Source organism: Lepidochelys kempii, chromosome 5 (genome assembly GCF_965140265.1).
Source record: "Lepidochelys kempii isolate rLepKem1 chromosome 5, rLepKem1.hap2, whole genome shotgun sequence".
Lineage (NCBI taxonomy): Eukaryota > Metazoa > Chordata > Testudines > Cheloniidae > Lepidochelys > Lepidochelys kempii.
Window position 1 is genome coordinate 42,681,338 of NC_133260.1, and position 20,189 is coordinate 42,701,526.

The following is a 20,189-nucleotide window of genomic DNA, read 5'->3' on the forward strand; positions in this document are numbered from 1 at the left end:
AAAATGGCTACAACAACACTGCATAGATTATTCCTAGCAAATTAAAAAAAACTAAGGAGCCTTCTACCTGTCTGAGGACTTGTGTACGTTAGGGAGTTTTGCACTAGACAAGCTATAATGTACCTAACCTAGTACAAACTCTGTTTAGACACACTGCTCCAGTTTGCACCAGTGGAAATTATTCTGATTTTAACAGAGTATGCAGATCCTGCTGCAAACCTTCCTTTACACTTGTGCAGCACATATACATTAGTTTACCTACACTACTGAAAAAGTCCCTAGTCAAGACAAATTTGTAAAAGAGAAATTTAGATTTGTCTTAACTTGAGTCATTTTGGAGGCTCCTCCTATTTCCAACTTCCCATAAGAGAATAAACTATTACAAGCCCCTATTCATTATGGAGCCATGTCATAAATATAGAGGAAAGAGTAGCATAAAATCCCTTCTTGGCAGCTGTACTGAATTGCCTTACCTGTAAGGGGTTAAACAGTTCAAATAACCTAGTTGGCACCTGACCAGAAGGACCAATGAAGAAAGAAGATACTTTCAAATCTGTGGGGGGGAGCATTTGTTTGTTGCTTCTTTTTTTTTTTTTTTTTTTTTTTGTTGTTCCCTCTCCAGACGGAGGGAGAAGCCAAGCAGGTATAGTATCTCTTGAAAATATACCTGGAATAATCCATCTAAAATCACTGAAAATGTAAGTAGGACAAGGAAATGCGTTAGGTTATCTTTTTGTTTTGGCTTGTGAATTTTTCTATGCTACAGAGGTAGTTTTATTACTGTGTTTGTAACTGTGGAGCTGAGCCCAGAGGGGAATCCTCTGTGTTTTTAAATCTTTTTATTAGCCTGTAAAGTTACCTTCCATCCTGATTTTGCAGGTTTGATTCTTCAATTTTTTTCTTTATGAATAAAGTTCTTCTTTTAAGAACCTGATTGATTCCAGTGTCCTGAAGACAAAAGGTCTGGTCTGTGCTCACATCGCTAAGGCAATTGGTTGGTGGTATTATTCTCAAGTCTCCCCAGGAGAGGGTGTTTGGGGGATCTTTTGTGGGGATAGGGACCCTTCCCTGAATTTTTGTGTAACACCCTTGGTGGTGGCAGCAATACCGTCCAAGGACAAGGAAAATAATTTTTGCCTTGGGGAAGTTTTAACCTAAGATGGTAGAATATAAGGATAGGGGGTCTCTCATGCAGGTTCCCACATCAGTACCCCAGAGTTAAAAGTGGGGGGGAACCCTGACAAAGCCATGTTCTACACATGATTGGTTTATTTGATTTTTAAGATTTCATTACGTGAAAGATATTTTAGAAGAAAGAAATCTGTTTTCAGCATACTTTAGTGTGAGAACTCACTTCTGTTCTAGTCTTCCCTTTCAGCCTTCTAATTTATCATAAAATTGACTCTTGGGTAAAATTTCTCTATTGCTATACGCCTCATGGTGAAATTTAGGAAAGTTTGAAAATCTGTTCAGCTGTTCTTGAATTATTAATGTTTAAAAGATTTTTTTCATGCCTTAAAATTGTTCAGAGGCTTTTTTTGGCATTTGCCTAAAACAAATAATGTTGTTGAAGTTCAAACTTGCCATGCATGCAGTTCTTTGAGGACTTGGCCAAGGGGATTTTTCATAGATTCATAGATACTAAGGTCAGAAGGGACCATTATGATCAGATAGTCCGACCTCCTGCACAACGCAGGCCACAGAATCTCACCCACCCACTCCTGCGAAAAACCACTCACCTATTTCTGAGCTATTGAAGTCCTCAAATCATGGTTTAAAGACTTCAAGGAGCAGAGAATCCTCCAGCAAGTGACTCGAGCCCCATGCTACAGAAGAAGGAGAAAAACCTCCAGGGCCTCTTCCAATCTGCCCTGGAGGAAAATTTCTTCCCGACACCAAATATGGTGATCAGCTGAACCCTGAGCATATGGGCAAGTTTCACCAGCCAGATACCCAGGAAAACTACAGTAATACAACATTGTGGTTTAGCTTGTACATGCCTCAAATCAGGAAATTCAAAGTTTTAACATTATTATAGAAATTGTGGTTTATCCTTATTGTGCATATACATATATTAGAGATTATTCTCCTCTGACCCCCCTGCATGTATGTATGTTTACACACATGTGCTTTAAAGACTCCATCCTGCTCCCATTGTAATCAGTGGCATTTCTTTAATTAGACTAGGAGCAAAAATGAGAAGACATAGGGTTCGTCTACATTACAAAATTATGTCAACCTAAGTGACGACTGGGAACATAATTTCAGTGTTCCATAATGCAGTGTTCTCCATCCCATAATGCTTCATGCATCTTTTCAAAAGCCCCGCAGACTCGTGTGTCCCTCCTCATTGTCTGCCATCTGTGGCAGAAACATGAATCCTGCACAGCTCTGCACTATTCTGATGAGCTTTGCGAGCATGGGGTGCCTAATCTTGCAGTATTTGCAGAGCTACCAGAGGAGCTCTGGGGAACAGAACAATTCCTTCGAGGCTAGATTGCTGTGGGACATAGAAACAATTCAAAGTTGTTGGTGGCATTCCTGGAATAGGTGCAGATGATGGAGCCGCTGGTTCTGGGCCTGAGAAGCAAGAACTGACTTGTGGGATTGCATTATCATGCAGATTTGGGATGACTACCGGTGGCTGCCGAACTTTTGGATGCACAAGGCCACATTCCTGGATCTGTGTGCAGAGATCGCCCCAGCCCTCTCGTGCAGTGACTCCAAAATGACACTGCACTGACAGTGGAGAAGCGAGTGGTGATCAGTCTGTGGAAACTTGCAATGCCTGATTGCTACCGATCAGTCAGGAGTCAATTTGAAGTTTGGAAATCCACTGGTGGACGCTATTGTGATGCAAGTGTGCAAGGCCACTTATTGCATCTGCTACGAAGGACTGTGACTCTGGGCAATCTGAAAGACAAAGTGGATGGTTTTGCAGTAATGGGGCAATAGATTGCACACATTTACCTATTTTGGCACCAGACCACATTGCCAAAGAGTCAAAGAAAGGGTTACTTTTCTATGATAATAAAAGTGCTGGTGGATCACTGGGAACACTGACATCAGTGTGGGCTGGTCAGGGAAGGTGCATGATGTGTATGTGTGTACATCTTTAAGAACACAGGACTCTTCAGAAAGTTGCAAGTAAAGACTTTCTTTCCAGACCGGTGGATTACCATTGGGGATGTTGAAATGCCATTAGTGATCCTGGGAGACCCAGCCTACACCTTACTTCTCTGGCTCATGAAACTGCACACCAGTCACCTCGACAGCTGGAAGGAGTGCTTCAACTATAAGCTGAGGAGATGCAGAATGTGCTTTTGGTTGTTTGAAGGGATGCTGGCATTGTTTACTCATGAGATTGGACCTCAGTGAAAAAAAATCCCAATGGTTATATTTGCCTACAGTATCCTGCATAATATTTGTGAAGCCCAGGGAGAAAAGTTTCAACCAGGGTGGAGGTGGCATAGCTGTCTGCTGAACTTGAGCAGCCAGATACCAGGGCTATAAGAAGAGCTGAGCGGAGCTGTATGGCTCAGGGAGGCTGAGAGAGACCATTTCAATAGTGAACCACAGTAATGTGTGTTGCTGTAGTGTGCTCTGCCTGGCCCTGCTCTTTTGCACCCCAGTATGAACCTTGTAATGAGTATGGTGTGTGTGTGCAGTAATAAACATTGCAAAGACACACATTACTATTATCTGTGAATGATGTCAGTCCCAGCCAACATATGTTGTGAACTAATAAAAATGATTCTCCAAGTCCTGTGCTTGATATCTGAAGCAGCAGAAGCTTGCAGGATCTGTTGGAACATGTCACCCAGGCCTTCTGGGGGTGGCGGGGAAGGGGCAATTGCCCAGGGGACCAGGAGATTTAAAAGGGCCTGGGGACTGTCGCCACTCCCCTCAGCACAGTGGAGCTAAGGCAGGCTTCCTGCCTGCCCTCACTCCGTGCCGCTCTTAGAAGCGGCCGCAATGGCCCTACAGCCCCTGGTGGGGGGGAGACCAGGTGGTCTCCATGTGCTGCCCCCACCCCACAACACCAGCTCTACAGCTCCCATTGGCCTACAGGCAGCAACATGCGGAGACCTTCTGGGTCCCCCGCCTAGGAGCTGCTGCAAGAGAGTGTGCCAGTTGCTTTTTGGTAGCCGCCCGAGGTAAGTGCCAACCCTCTGATCCTTTCCTGCACCCTGCCCCAGCCTAGAGCCTGCACCCAAACTCCCTCCCAGAGCCTGCACCCCACACTCCATCCTACACCCAAACTCCCTCCCAGAGCCTGCACCCCCTCCCACAGCCCAAATCCTGCCCCAGCCTGGTGAAAGTGAGTGAGGGTGGGGGAGAATGAGCGATGGAGGGAGGTGGGGATGGAGTGAGCAGGGGGTGGAGCCTTGGAGAAGGGGCGGGACAGGGATGTGGCCTCAGGGAAGGTGTGGGCAAGGATCTTTGAGTTTGCGCAATTAGACGGTTCGCAACCGTACCAGGCAGGCATGTGGAAGCCCTGGCTGTGCCAGAAGAGCGTGCCCAAATGTCAGATGGACTGCATCCATGTGGGCATGGCTTGTGTGTGCGTGGGGGCCCATTGACTGTTCTGCCCTGGGGCCCGGAATTGCTGTTGGTGGGCCTGATGTCATCCCATGTCGTGGGCATGAGTATATGCCAATAGGGCAGTTAAACTGAATCCTGGCACCATTTTCATCAGATGGTGGTGATTCTAGCTGGTACCTCTTTCTTGAGGATAATGTAGGTGGAAAGGGAATAGCTCTGGCAGGCATCCCACTGCAGACCAAGGCCATATGCTGCTAGCCTACGTGATGCAGTGGCACCTGCTGACGTAATTGGTGAATGGTGTGGGACAGTGTCCTACTGTGATGGAAGAAATAAGGCAGCCTTCCCCAGAAATCTTTGGTAAAGGATTGCAGACTACCTCCAGGAAAGTTTCCTCAAGATCTCTATGGAGGATTCATAGAACATCCTCATGCACATAAACTGTTCTGCGGGGCTCCCTCTTCCTAACTCTACAGGGGAATGAAAAGCAGATGACCTGTAGAGGTAGAGTTGTTATTTCACTATCTCTTGTTCCATAAGTAAAGAAGAGTAAATAAATAATGTCATGCTACTTTGGGGGTTCTAGAATGGTCAGTTGCATAGTTGCTAGGTGAGCTCTCCAAGAGAAACAGGAAATGCCGCCGCAAAATTTTGCAGGGCTTTAAAGGGCGGCTTCCTATGTACCTTGCGCTGGGCAGTGGAGTTCAAAACGGTGAAGGTGGGGCATTGTGGGACACCTCTTGGAGGCCACTAAAATCAGTATAAGAAATGCAGTATCTACACTGACACTGCTTTGACCTAACTATGTTGACCTACACTCGACACACCTCATGGAAGTGAAATTATGAAGTCATTGTAGGGGGCATTAATGTCAGCAGGAGTGAAATTTTAGTGTAGACACCTCCATAGTTAGGTTGACGAAAGGCAGCTTCTGTTGACCTAACTCTGTAGTGTAGACCACGCCTTAGTTAGCTGCTTTACTAAAGGTGATCCAGTTGATGGTCTTAGTTCAGTGGACAAGTATTCACACTACAAAACTGTCAGTGTTAGAGGCACTAATCACTTGTTTTATGTACAGTGTCTGCAGATGGAAAGAGTTGATCGAGCATAAGGACTGAACTAACCTCTCCTTTTTTTAAAGCTGATGCTGACAGAACAGGGTTGAGATGCATTGGTAGAGTGTAGTATATAAGGTTACCTTTTTTTGTAGATAAATAGGATTTTAGTCTCTATGGTTGCACCCATCTTTCATGAACAGTAGATTAACTTAAAAATCCCCCAAACCGTAAAACATTTTGTACGTGGTTGCAGGAGGAAAATGTTATGATGGCTGTGAGAACCATAAATGCAGTTGTCGTGTTTCACTAATGTAGCTATCGTAGTTGTATTTAATTTAAACTGTGTTTTGTAGTTCAGTGGTCAGGTGCCATATTAAAGTGCTTTGTGGATTTGTATATTGTCAGTTTCATTGATATATGTAGTATTGTACAACTAATAACTAGTGTACCATTGAACAAGCTTGTGCTAGATACGGTTTTCTTTTTACTTTGGAAGGTGTAGTGCAGGGGTCGGCAGCCTTTTAGAAGTGGTGTGCCGAGTCTTCATTTATTCACTTTAATTTAAGGTTTTGCGTGCCAATAATACATTTTAACGTTTTTTTAGAAGGTCTCGCTCTATAAGTCTATATGTTATATAACTAAACTATTGTCATATGTAAACAAGGTTTTCAAAATGTTTAAGAAGCTTCATTTAAAATTAAATTTAAAATGCTGATCTTACGCCGCTGGCCCGCTCAGCCCGTTGCCGGCCTGGGGTTCCGCTCACCTAGGCTGGCAGTGGGCTGAGCGGGGCCTGCGGCTGGGACCCCAGCTGGCAAGGGGCAGGCAGCCAGAACCCCAGACAGGCAGTGGGCTGAGCGGGGCTGGTGGCCGGGTCCCCAGACTGGCAGTGGGCTGAGCCGCTCTGGAGTCCCGGCCCTGTTCTAGCCTGGTTCTCTTCCTCTCTCTGCACTGAGATGAGGGTGGTGGTGTGCTGAGAACAGGGCTGGAGGTGAAGGAGCAGGTTGGGGTGCAGGGTCTGGCCAGGAGCTAGGAGGAGGGAGGGGGCTTAGGGTTGGGGCAGGAGGTTTGGGTGTGGAGTGCTTATCTGGGCAGCTCCCATTTGGTGCGAGGGGTGCAGGTGGGAATATGTGTGTGTGTGGCTGGGGGGGTGCAGGCGCTCCTGTTTGGTGCTCAGGGTGGGAGTGGGGATGTGGGGGGTGCAAGACTGAGGGCATAGGGTGTGGGGGGGCTGGGTATGTGTGGGGGGGATGCAGGAGTCAGGGCAGGGGGCTGGGGAACTGGATATGTGTGGGGGGTGCCGGAGTCAGGGCTGGGGTGTGTGGGGGTGTTCAGGGGTCAGGGCAGAGGGCTGGATGCGTGTGAGGAGGGTTCAGGGCAGAGGGCTTGGGGGTGTGAGGGGTTTGGGGGTGTGGGCAGGGATCGTGGGTGTGCTCCCAGCCCCCTGCCCTGAGCGGCTCGCGGCAGGGGCTGGAGGGGATATGCCCTGATTCCACCCCCTTCCCCAAGGTCCCCGGAGCAGAGAGCGCGCTGCGGCTCCACTTTTCCCTCTCCCGCTCTGTGGCAAGGGCAGTCAGCTGATCGGCCGCAGGGAGGGAGAGAAGGAGGGGCAGGAACCCTGTACGCTGGGGGAAGAGGTGGGGGGAGGGGGAAGCTTGCCTGCCCTGCAAGGAGAGAGCAGTGGGTGGAAAAGAGCGGTCTGGGTCGGGCAGGATTTTTAGTGCACGCTGCCGTCTGCCCGGGTCCAGCAGACAGCAGCGTGCCATTAAAAATTGGTTCACGTGCCGTGTTTGGTATGGGTGCCATAGGTTGCCGACCCTTGGTGTAGTGGATGGGGATATATCCCATACAGTATCTGCAGAAGTGATATCTGAGGCTTGGTTTCTGTCCAGTAAAGGCATAAGATCAAGCTCCTGAATTATAAGTGTCTCACCATTTTGTATCGCTAATAACCTTAAAACATCTCTTAAATTACTATCTTTAGTATTCTAGGTGAGATCTAGTTCATTGTAGCTCAATTGTGAGCATTTATTTTGTTTTTTAATAGTCTGACAGTTGTGCCAGATTACATACACTAATTTTTATGATATGTACTTGTCTGACCATACAGATAAGAATTCCTCCTTACCTGTAAGGGGTAAGAAGCTCAAATAACCTGGTTGGCACCTGACCAAAAGGACCAATGGGGAAAGAAAATACTTTCAAATCTGTGGTGGAGGGGCTTTGTTTGTGCTCTTTGTTTTGTGTGTTCCCTGGGGAAGCAGAGAAGCATCAGGTCAAAAAACTCCTTCTCCTAAAATCATCCTAAAATGAGTCTCAGTATTGCAAAAAGAGTAAGTAAATAAGGCAAGGCACGTTAGATGATCTTTTGTTTTTAGCTTGTGAATTTTCCCTTTGCTAAGAGGGAGGTTTATCCCTGTTTTTTTTTTTTTTTGTAACTTTAAAGTTTTGCCGAGAGGGGAATCTTCTGTGTTTTGAATCTGATTACCCTGTAAAGTTACCTTCCATCTTGATTTTACAGATGTGCTTCTTTAACTTTTTTTTCTTTATAATAAACTTCTTTTTTTTTTAAGAATCTGGCTTACCAATTTGGTTGGTAGATCATTCTCAAGCTTCCCCAGGAAAGGGCATGAAGGAGCTTGGGGGGATATTTTAGGGAAACGGGAACTCCAAGTGGTTCTTTTCCTGAACTTAGACTAACTCATTTGGTGGTGGCAGCAGTACCCATCCAAGAACAAGGAAGGATTTGTGCCTCGGGGAAGTTTTTAACCGAAGCTGGTAGAAATAATCTTAGGGGGTCTTTCGTGCGGGTCCTCACATCTGTACCCTAGAGTTCAGAGTGGGGAGGGAACCCTGACATGGTGTGAGCCATGGGATCATTTTGAAACAGAAGCACAAACCTCAGGATATTAAAAAGATTTTTTCTCTCTCTCTTTCTTTTGGCCGCTTGGAAAGCAGGGAGGCTTTTGGATTTTTTTTGTTTGTTTTTTTTTAAGGATATTTTTTTTTCTTTTAGCTGAGAGCAGCTATAGTTTTTTGTTTTTTTCTGCCTCAGTGCAGAGTAGTTAAATCCAGCAAGGGAATTCACAAGCTGTGTGGGTTTTTTTTCTTTCTAGCTCTCGGGTTAAGCTAGGCTAAGTGCAGAAAGGCTAGGATGACGGAAAGTAATGTCCAGAAAAAGCTGGAATTAGCCAGATTTGAAGCTGAGGAAAGACAGAAGGAACATGAAAGACAGCTGGAACTCAGACAGATGGAGGCTGATGCACAAGTGGCCAGAGAAAAAGCTGCTAGGGAGGCAGAAACAACCAGAGAAGAGGCTGCCCATGAGCGCGTTATGGAGGCCCAAAAGCATGCTCAGGAAGAGAGGGAAAGAGAGAGGAAGCATGAAAGGGAGTTAGAGATGGCAAGGGCTAAGCAAAATATACCAGACAACCCTAGCAATCCTTCTCCAGGTACCGCTTCCCATCCCAGAAAGTTCCCCACTTACAAGGGAGGTGATGATACAGAGGCCTTCTTAGAAAATTTTGGAAGGGCCTGCCTTGGGTACAGCATCTCTACAGACCAGTACATGGTAGAGCTGAGGCCGTAGCTCAGTGAACCCTTAGCAGAGGTGGCAGCTGAAATGCCTAAGGAACACATGAACAGTTACGAACTTTTTAAAAAACAGGGATAAATCTCCCTCTTAGCTCAGGGACAATTCACAAGCTAAAAACAAAAGATAATCGACTATGCCTTGCCTTATTTACGTACTCTTTTTGCAATATTGAGACTGATTTTAGGAGAAGGAGTTTTCTGACCTGATACTTCTCTGCTTTCCCAGGGAACACACAAAACAAAGAGCACAAAGCTCTTTTGGGGGGTTTGTTTTTTGAGACCACATCTCACTACATACCTCATGTTAGAGTCAGCTGAGATTCTTGTTTTTGGTTCTGAAGTCTTTTTAAACATTCCGTGACTGGTCATAGAATATCAGGGTTGGAAGGGACCTCTGGAGGTCATCTAATTCAACCCCCTTCTCAAAGCAGGACCAATCCCCAACTAAATCATCCCAGCCAGGACTTTGTCAAGCCTAACCTTAAACACTCCTAAGGAAGGAGATTCCACCACCTCCCTAGGTTACCCATTCCAGTGCTTCACCACCCTCCGGGTGAAATTTTTTTCCCTAATAGTCAACGTAAACCTCCCCCACTGCAACTTGAGACCATTACTCCTTGTTCTGTCATCTGCTACCACTGAGAAGAGTCTAGATCCATCCTCTTTGGAACACCCCTTTCAGGTAGTTGAAAGCAGCTATCAAATCCCCCTATCATTCTTCTCTTCTGCAGACTAAATAAGCCCAGTCCGCTCAGCCTCTCCTCATAGGTCATGTGCTCCAGCCATTTTTGTTGCCCTCCGCTGGACGCTTTCCAATTTTTCCACGTCCTTCTTGTAGTGTGGGGCCCAAAACTGGATACAGTACTCCAGATGAGACCTCACCAATGTCGAATAGAGGGGGACGATCACGTGCCTTGATCTGCTGGCAGTGCCACTACTTATACATCCCAAAATGCCGTTAGCCTTCTTGGCAACAAGGGCACACTGTTGACTCATATCCAGCTTCTTGTCCACTGTAACCTTTAGGTCCTTTTCTGCAGAACTGCTGCCTAGCCATTTGGTCCCTAGTCTGTAGCGGTGCATGGGATTCTTCCGTCCTAAGTGCAGGACTCTGCACTTGTCCTTGCTGAACCTCATCAGATTTCTTTTGGCCCAATCCTCTAATTTGTCTAGGTCCCTCTGTATCCAATCCCTACCCTCCAGCATATCTACAGCTCCTCCCAGTTTAGTGTCATCTGCAAACTTGCTGAGAGTGCAATCCATGCCATCCTCCAGATCATTAATGAAGATATTCAACAAAACCTGAGAAAGCAGGACAATCAGTGAGTTATCTTAAGTGCCTATACACAAATGCAAGAAGCCTGGGAAACGAGCAGGGAGAACTGTAAGTCCTGGCACAGTCAAAGAATTATGATGTGATTGGAATCACGGAGACTTGGTGGGATAACTCTCATGACTGGAGTACTGTCATGGATAGATATAAACTGTTCAGGAAGGACAGGCAAGGCAGAAAAGGTGGGGGAGTTGCATTGTATGTAAGAGAGCAGTATGACTGCTCAGAGCTCCAGTATGAAACTGGAGAAAAACCTGAGAGTCTCTGGATTAAGTTTAGAAGTGTGATCAACAAGGGTGATGTCGTGGTGGGAGTCTGCCATAGACCACCAGACCAGGGGATGAGGTGGACAAGGCTTTCTTCAGAACAGAAGTTACTAGCTCACAGGTCCTGGTTCTAATGGGGGACTTCAATCACGCCGATATCTGCTGGGAGAGCAATACACCGGTGCATGGACAATCCAGGAAGTTTTTGGAAAGTGTAGGAGACCATTTCCTGGTGCAGGTGTTGGAGGAACCAACTAGGGGCAGAGCTCTTTTTGAGCTGCTTCTCACAAACCGGGAAGAATTAGTAGGGGAAGCGAAAGCGGATGGGAACCTGGGAAGCAGTGACCACGAGATGGTCGAGTTCAGGATCCTGACACAGGGAAGAAAGGAGAGCAGCAGAATATGGACCCTGGACTTCAGAAAAGCAGACTTTGACAACCTCAGGGAACTGATGGGCAGGATCCCCGGGGAGAATAACAAGAGAGGGAAAGGAGTCCAGGAGAGCTGGCTGTATTTTAAAGAATCCTTATTGAGGTTGCAGGAACAAACCATCCCGATGTGTAGAAAGAATCGTAAATATGGCAGGCGACCTGCTTGGCTTAACAGTGAAATCCTTACTGATCTTAAACACAAAAAAGAAGCTTACAAGAAGTGGAAGATTGGACAAATGACTAGGGAGGAGTATAAAAATATTGCTCAGGCATGCAGGAGTGAAATCAGGAAGGCCAAATCACACTTGGAGTTGCAGCTATCAAGGGATGTTAAGAGTAACAAGAAGGGTTTCTTCAGGTATGTTAGCAACAAGAAGAAAGTCCAGGAGAGTGTGGGCCTCACACTGAATGGGGGAGGCAACCCTAGTGACAGAGGATCTGGAAAAAGCTAATGTACTCAATGCTTTTTTTTTTTTTTGCCCCTGTCTTCACAAACAAGGTCAGCTCCCAGGCTACTGCACTGGGCAGTACAGGAGGAGGTGACCAGCCCTCTGAGGAGAAAAGTGGTTCAGAATTATTTAGAAAAGCTGGATGAGCACAAGTCCATGGGGGCCGGATGCACTGCATCAGAGAGTGCTAAAGCAGTTGGCGGATGTGATTGCAGAGCCATTGGCCATTACCTTTGAAAACTTATGGAGATCAGGGGAGGTCCCGGATGACTGGAAAAAGGCTAATGTAGTACCAGTCTTTTTTTATAAAAAAAAAAAAGGGGGGGGGGGAGGAAGAGGATCTGGGGAACTACAGGCCAGTCAGTCTCACCTCAGTCCCTGGAAAAATCATGGAGCAGAGCCTCAAGGAATCCATTTTGAAGCACTTAGAGGAGAGGAAAGTGATCAGGAACAGTCAGCATGGATTCACCAAGGGCAAGTCATGGCTGACTAACCTAATTGCCTTCTGTGACAAGATAACTGGCACTGTGGATGAGGTGAAAGCAATGGATGTGGTGTTCCTTGACTTTAGCAAAGCTTTTGATATGATCTCCAACAATATTCTTGCCAGCAAGTTAAAGTAGTATGGGCTGGATAAATGGACTATAAAGTGGATAGAAAGCTGGCTAGATCGTCAGGCTCAACGGGTAGTGATCAATGGCTCCATGTCTAGTTGGCAGCCAGTATCAAGCGGAGTGCCCCAACGGTGGGTCCTGGTCATATTTGAGTGCTCCCGTTTTTGGAATTGATTCTCCTTCTTGATCCAACTGGCCAGTCTAACACCCTTCAGGGAATGATGTGACATGCTTCTTTTTGTTCAAAGTTTGAGAATTGGATTTTCAATTTGTTTTTGAGAACAGTATCTCTAATTTATATTGTATAATCAGACATCTATTTGTGATGGTTACAGGTCAGCTGCACATTTTCTGATATATGAGTGCATCCCCATAGGTATTAGGCCTTGTGCTTTATCTTTGCTGGGGTGAAATCGCCTAATTCTTCCACTTTTTGAAGGGTCCTGGGCTACAGTATGCTGTGGACCAACTTTGCTTACCCTAGGAGGTCCAATTGGGTTCATGTACCTGTGGTTCTTTCCATTGGAAGCTTGTGAACAGTCATGGATACAGTGACCCCAGACAGTCCTTTTAAATAAAGAATTGTTTTTTCTTAACAGTAGGAACAAAGCCTAACTTAAGAGAAAAGGTTTTTAAAGCAACAAAAGGCCTATATGTGTGTCTTTCACCTAGAGTATCACCATACTCTTAATGGGGACCCTGGTATGTCATCTTATCCCCAAACTCTGGAATCTAGGTTCACATTCCTTTTTCGTTTCTGTATATGAGTGAGTCTTTTTATCTAGTCTCAAGTCTTGTTGCTCTCCTCTGTTTTCTGAGCCTAGATAAGCTGGTTTGGGTGGCTCAGCAGCAGTCGGTGTAGCAATGTTCTGGTGAAGAGAGTCATGGGTGTTTGCTGAGGTGATTATCTGAGTTGGCCTCTTCCCTGCCTGCATTTTCTGACAGTCTTGCTATGAAGTCACTCAATATATGCATACAGTAAACCACATAATAGTCAGACGAACAGAACGTGAAATATTGTTAAGTTATTACATAGCAGCTATAGATCTGTCATACTACTCACTGTGATGACAGGTATTATTAAAAATGAATTAGCAAACTCAAAAACAGCTAAACAGTTCCTTGGAAGTTTAAAAAAATAATTTTGCTTTTGGACTGAGTACATAAATGAAGAATTCCAGCCAACAGTGTAACTTTTAAAGGAAGTTGTAAGGTTTGCTAAATAGGTGTGTGTGTGGTGTGGTGTGTTTTTTTTTTTTTTATAAGAATGGGAAGGCCCAGGTTATCCATACCTATCGCTAAGCTACAGATTTTATTCAGTATTTGTGCCAACACTAAAGTTTGAGCATGACCAAAAAGATGGTTGCATTCTTTGGCTGAGTTGATGACACAGACACTGAAACAGGACCAGGTCAGGTTCAGGAAAGAGGTTACTACTTGGTATTCAATGTGACACACAATAATTGTTACTAGAGCTAACCAAAAAAAATGGTAAGACTTTATTTAAAACTAACTTTTTCTGCAAATTTAAAAACCTGTTTTTTCATTTATTTAAAGTTTTTAATGGAAAATTTTTCATCTAGAAAAAGTTGGGGTTTTTATAGGTTGTTGGGTATTTCCCCTTTCTCTTCCCTTTATTTTTGCCCCATTTTTCCATTGAAAAAGTGAAGGGAAAGGAGAACCTGGAGAAATGGAAAGAAAAATGAAAAATTACCATCTGAGGTTCCATTGAAAAAAATAAAATACACCCCCTCACCCCCCAAAACTTTCCAGATCAGGATGATGGGGAAAGAGCAAATTTTTTAACAAAATAAAAACTTCTTAGAAAGACTTTTGACCTGTTCTAGTTGTTACACGATCCAACTTTCTGGATTATGGTGACATATGTATACACATATAGTTCAACAGGGTTGAGAAATGTTAGATTCACTGGACAGACCTCTTCCCCAGGAAGTACTTTGAGGAAAAATTTGACAAATGGTTGTTAAAGCTTGGTATAGTTGGGGAGAGCATTATCAGCTTGACTGCATACAATATGATAGATATAGTGGGACTAAATTTAAAATTGAAGGTAAGTAGCTTGTTTTTGATGTGCTGGAGAAGGCACCAGTAGAGCAGATGGGAAGAGTGGGTGAAATGGTCAAAATGGCAACCAAGAATTTTATTTCTAAATTTCAACTGGGGATTATAATAAAAAGATCTTAAAGGTCTCCACAGTTGAATGGAGAATAGGGTGTGACTTTTTTTAAAATTGAGAGTAAGATATGCCAGGCTTACACTAAAAAGTTAGGTTGACCCAGCTATGTCACTCTGGAATCTGAAATATCCACACCCCTCAGCACTGTAGCTAAGCTGATGTAACCACTGGTGTACACAGCACTAGGTTGACAGAAAAATAGAGTTGATGTTTTATCAAATTAGAGTTGCCACTTGCCACCTCTGAAGTACAAAAACTCCATCACATCTGAGATGATCCTGAGCCCATGAAACTGGACAGCTGGCAGTCTGAACTGAACACTCTTACAGATTTTCTGGGAAAGCTATCTCAAAGAAGGGAAAACATGGACAAGTGGCAATTTTACATCAAATATAGATGATGTTGGAGTAAAAAGAATTAACTGCCAGAAAGATTCGTACTTGAAACAGAGAGCTAAGATTTTCTTCAAAATCATGAATTTTTTAAAGTAATTTTTTTCCCCTTCTGATTTTTAAGCTTTTTAAAGAATACATTTTCAGTCTTTCTCTATGGCCGTGATAATTAGAAACTTTTTTTAAAATGTAAGTTGGGTTTCTCATGTGGCTTCCAGAATCCAGAAGTTGGGGCTTGAAGAAAAACACCAAATATTTGTGTGTTGGGATTAGGGCTTTGTGCGCCATTAGCAATGGTTCAGGAAGTTGAACGAGAAGTAGTGCCCACTCTGTTGTGCTCATTATCAACTTGATCCTTCCTGGTATAAAAGTCTGAGGAATGCTGGTTCACCACTCCTACTTTGGACAGGCAGGTAGGTGAGTGAATTTTTCAAGTTCTGAAATTTTACAATATTTTTATGCCTGGCTGGTGGCTTGTATGAAAGCAGGAGCTGAGCAAGGACTGATAAATAACTTACTTGTGTACAGAGAAAAATGGATTTTCATATTCCATCTCTTGTTTTTCCATCTTACCACTGTGTTCAAATAGAGTTAGTTAATGTGCTGCTGCTGCTTGTAAGAAGTTAGAGTATTTACTGTTGCAGTTGAGATCAGCGGGGATACTCAGCCTGTATCCCATTTGGTATAAAAGAGCGGGCACTACTGGCAGAGTGTCCTACATGAAGGCTAGCTTCCTTTGGAATTCTTTCTTCTCCCACCCTGTTCTGAAATAGCCCAATTTTTTTGCCCTTGTGGGGAGTTCTCAAAGCTCATATGCTTGAGTGGGTGTTGGTGAAGGGCTCAGGTGGTTGGGGGAGCAGGGGGGATTTCTGTGTGGCATGATAGCATGGTGAGGACAGTTGGGTTTAAAACCAGGTTAATCTGATGACTGGATGATATGTGGAAGTGTAAGGCAGAAGGAGAAATATGGTATTAGGTGATTTGTTCACTAACTTCTATGTACTGTTTTACCAGCTCATGATGTTTCGTGTTTATTTTGGTTAAACCCCAGCTCCTGCAGTCATCTGATTACATGAGAATTTCAGCAAAAACAACGAGGAGTCCTTCTGGCACCTTAAAGGCTAACAAATTTATTTGGGCATAAGCTTCATGGGCTAGAACCCACTTCATCAGATGCATAGAGTGGAAAATACAGGATCAGGTATAAATACACGAAAAGATGGGAGCCTTACCAAGTGTGAGCTCAGTCTAACGAGACAATTCAATTAACAGTAGGATACCAAGGGAGGAAAAATAACTTTTGAAGTGGTAATGAGTGCCCGTTTCAAACAGTTGACAAAAAGGTGTGAGTAACAGTAGGGGGAAATTATTATGGAGGAAATTAGGTTTAGGTTTTGTAATGACCCAACCACTCCCAGTCTTTATTCAGAACTAATGTGATGGTGTCCAGTTTGCAAATTAATTCAAGTTCTGCAGTTTCACACTGGAGTCTGTTTTTAAAGTTTTTGTTGTTGAAGAATTGCCACTTTTAAGTCTGTTATTGAGTGACTAGGGAGACTCAAGTGTTCTCCTACTGGTAAACAAGCTACTTACCTTCAATTTTAAATTTAGTCTATATCATATTGTATGCAGTCAAGCTGATAAGGCTCTCCCCAACTATACCAGCCTTTAACAACCATTCGTCAAATTTTTCCTCAGAACACTTTCTGTGAAATGTTATGTTGAATGTTATAATTCCTGATGTCAGATTTGTGTCCATTTATTCTTTTGCATAGAGGGTGTCTGGTTTGGCCAATGTACATGGCAGGAGGGGCATTGCTGGCACATGATGGCGTATATCACATTGGTAGATGTGCAGGTGAACGAGCCCCTGATGGCGTGGCTGATGTAGGTTAGATCCTACAATGGTGTCCCTTGAATAGATATGGGACAGAGTTGGCACCAGGGTTTGTTGCAGGGTTTGGTTCCTGGGTTGGTGTTTTTGTTGTGTGGTGAGTAGTTGCTGGTGAGTATTTGCTTTAGGTTGGGGGCTGTCTGTACGCAAGGACCAGCCTGTCTGCCTGTGAGAGTTTCAGCTCACTTTCATTTTCTTTATTAAAAAAATATAGTTTCTGGCCTTCATGGCTGTTTGAGTAAAGTTTGAAACTGTAAACCACGGAGGCTCAAAAATCAGAAGACAAAAGAACTCAGAAAATATTTTTATAATGTCATGAGTTCTAAGGCAATCTTGTGATTTTTTTTGGGTGGCTGACTTTGAATTATTTAGACGCTTAGGCAGTAATGCCAAAATGTCCATGGTATTATTTTTAATTGTATGCTAAGGGTGCCGGAGCTTCAGATGGGTAATATTTGGTGTGGAATGTTTTAGACTAAAATTGAAGTAAGTAAAATCTTACTCCTCTGTATTGGTATAAAGTTGCTGTCCGGTCCAAATATACTCTCTTATCTACATAACGTGTATTTACTTCAAAGGATACTGCAACCAACTCGAACTCCTTTGTGCATAATTGTTGTCAGCTGCAGAAAATGTTTTTAGCTGACAACACTAATATCTAAAGGAAAAAGTAGACAAGGTAGATTGATCTTTAGAGGCAATTGTACTACGCTCATTCCTGTTGTAGATAAAATTGCCCTTTTTATTGGGGCAGCAAATAATTTAAAATATGCACAAATTCATTTGAAAAAGAGATGTCTTTCACCTATGGGACAATTTTTGGTTCAAAAGCTTACTTATTACAAACTGTTCGTCCAATTAAAAAAAACAACAAACTATCTAATGTGCCTTGTCCAGCATTTGCTGAGAAGGCAGCTGGTAGAAAATTAAGTTGTTGTTAAATTCATCGGTGAAGTGCAATCTTGTCATGCTCCATTAATTTCTAGTTCTTATGTTTAGCTTCTCAAATAGATTTCTTCAGAATCATATGGAGAGAATGTTGCTGATATTCAGTTTATTAGGATAGATGTCTTTCAACATCATTATCATGAATTCTCAACTTTTTTTATATTGGGATTGGTACTTGCTAAGTATTCCAAAAATGATAGGTAAGGATTATAGAAGAAACAGTGTAGAAATAATCCTAACTCAAAATTAAAGTAGAGGAGAAAGTGATGTTGCCCTTTACTGTAGGGATACTTTTTGGCTACTGTTTCTGAAAAACCTTTCAAGTTCCCTCAGTTCTTCAGCAATCAGCACAACTTTTTAAAAATGAAGCTGACTTTTTTAAAATGACCTGAATGCAAAGTAAAATATCTAATACAGTGATTCTCAAACTTTTTTTTTTCTCCTGCAGACCACTTGAAAATTGCTGAGGGTCTAGGCGGACCACTTAATGATCTTTCCAAATGTTGTTTGTACTGTTAGCTAACTATTGTAAAGCGCTTTGGATAAAAGCGCTATATAAAATAAACTTAATTAACGTTTTTTGTTCTACAAATAAAAGCACACAACTCATATTTTAATATCAGTAGTCTGACCTTTCTAATGCGATGGATGTGCCCTCTCTCCCCTGCTGTGGCAGCCCCCGAGCTGGGGCGGGGAAGGAGGCATGGGGGGAGAGGTGGGTCTCTCCCCGGCAGCCGCAGCCCTGGAGCTGGGGGAAGTCCACTGGCCCGTCCTACTTATCCCCTATTCCCTCCAAGGCCACCACCTCACCTTACATGTGCATCTGCTCCAGGGTCCAGGAACCTAATTAGTGGAGCCATGCCTGCACGGCTTCACTAATTAGGTGGGTGGCCCTTCATTCTCTTGTGTGTGGCTTCCCAGGGGCGCACCTTAAAGGGAACTATCTGCAGACCACCTGAATGGAACTCGCAGACCACTGGTGGTCTACGGACCACAGTTTGAGAACCTCTGATCTAATACATGTAAAAGAACATTATATCGAATTATGCAGAACATTAAGTAAATTTTTTGTCTCTTTTCTTTTCACAGAATGTTGGCTTTGAAAGCTCAGGGAAGCAGTAGGGGAAAAAACATAACACAGTGGTAAGTATCATGTTGTTTTTTTTCTTTTGAACCAACAGTATGTTTGTTAAAATATTTAAACACACTTTCAATTCTCAAACAGGATTGACTAAATTAATGTATTTTAAGACTTTATGCTACATCAGTCCTATGTTGTTGTTCTAAAATATTTTCCAATGAGAACTGATGCCAAATTTTAAGGTTAAAAATATCTGCTGTGAGAGCCAATTGAAGGATGCATGTTTTCAAGCTAGTTTAAGCACATTTATGTGTTACTGTCTATGTGAAAGGAGGATATACAGGGAACTAAGGGGAAAATGCCAGCCCTAGAATTTAACTGTCCATTGTAAAGCTCACAATATTTTTAATAAATGTTTGAAAGATGGTTTCTGGATCATAAAAATATTTTAGAATCATAGACTTTAAGGTCAGAAGAGACCATTATGATCGTCTAGTCTGACCTCCTGCACAATGCAGGCCACAGAATCTCACCCACCCACTCCTGTAACAAATCCCTAACCTGTGTCTGAGCTATTGAAGTCCTCAAATCATGGTTTAAAGACTTCAAGGTGCAGAGAATCCTCCAGCAAGTGGCCCATGCCCCATGCTGCAGAGGAAGGTGAAAAACGCCCGGGGTCTCTGCCAGTCTGTCCTGGAGGAAAATTCCTTCCCGACCCCAAATATTGCAATCAGCTAAACTCTGAGCATGTGAGCAAGACTCACCAGCCAGACACCCAGGGAAGAATTCTCTGTAGTAACTCAGCTCCCACTCCATCTAACATGCCCAATGGCCTGTGATGGGATATCTATTGCTAATAGTTGAAGATCAATTACTTGCCAGAATTAGGCTATCCCATCTCCTCCATAAACGTATCAAGCTTAGTCTTGAAGCCAGATATGTCTTTTGCCCACACTGCTTCCCTTGGAAGGCTGTTCTAGAACTTCACTCCTCTAATGGTTAGAAACCTTCGTCTAATTTCAAGTATAAACTTCCTGATGGCCAGTTTATATCCATTTGTTCTTGTGTCCATATTGGTACTGAGCTTAAATAATTCTTCTTCCTCTGTGGTATTTATCCCTCTGATATATTTATAGAGAGCAATCCTATCTCCTCTCAGCCTTCCTTTGGCTAGGCTAAACAAGCCATGCTCTTTGAGTTTCCTTTCATAAGACAGGTTTTCCATTCCTCTGATCATCCAAGTAGCCCTTCTCTGTACCTGTACCAGTTTGAATTCATCCTTCTTAAACATGGGAGACCAGAACTGCACACAATATTCCAGATAAGGACTCACCAATGCCTTGTATAAAGGTACTAACACTTCCTTATCTCTACTGGAAATACCTCG

General features: G+C 43.5%; 1 protein-coding gene across 9 annotated transcripts in view; it reads left to right on the forward strand.

The window, feature by feature from the left end:
- The window catches only part of ERBIN (erbb2 interacting protein), a 224,729-nt gene that overhangs the window by 61,497 nt on the left and 143,043 nt on the right, over positions 1 to 20,189 (forward strand). For all 9 annotated transcript variants that reach the window (XR_012158901.1, XR_012158902.1, XM_073344084.1 and 6 more), the window contains one exon: positions 18,811 to 18,864. The gene's annotated coding sequence lies outside the window, so the exon portion shown is untranslated. The remainder of the gene's footprint in view (positions 1 to 18,810; positions 18,865 to 20,189) is intronic.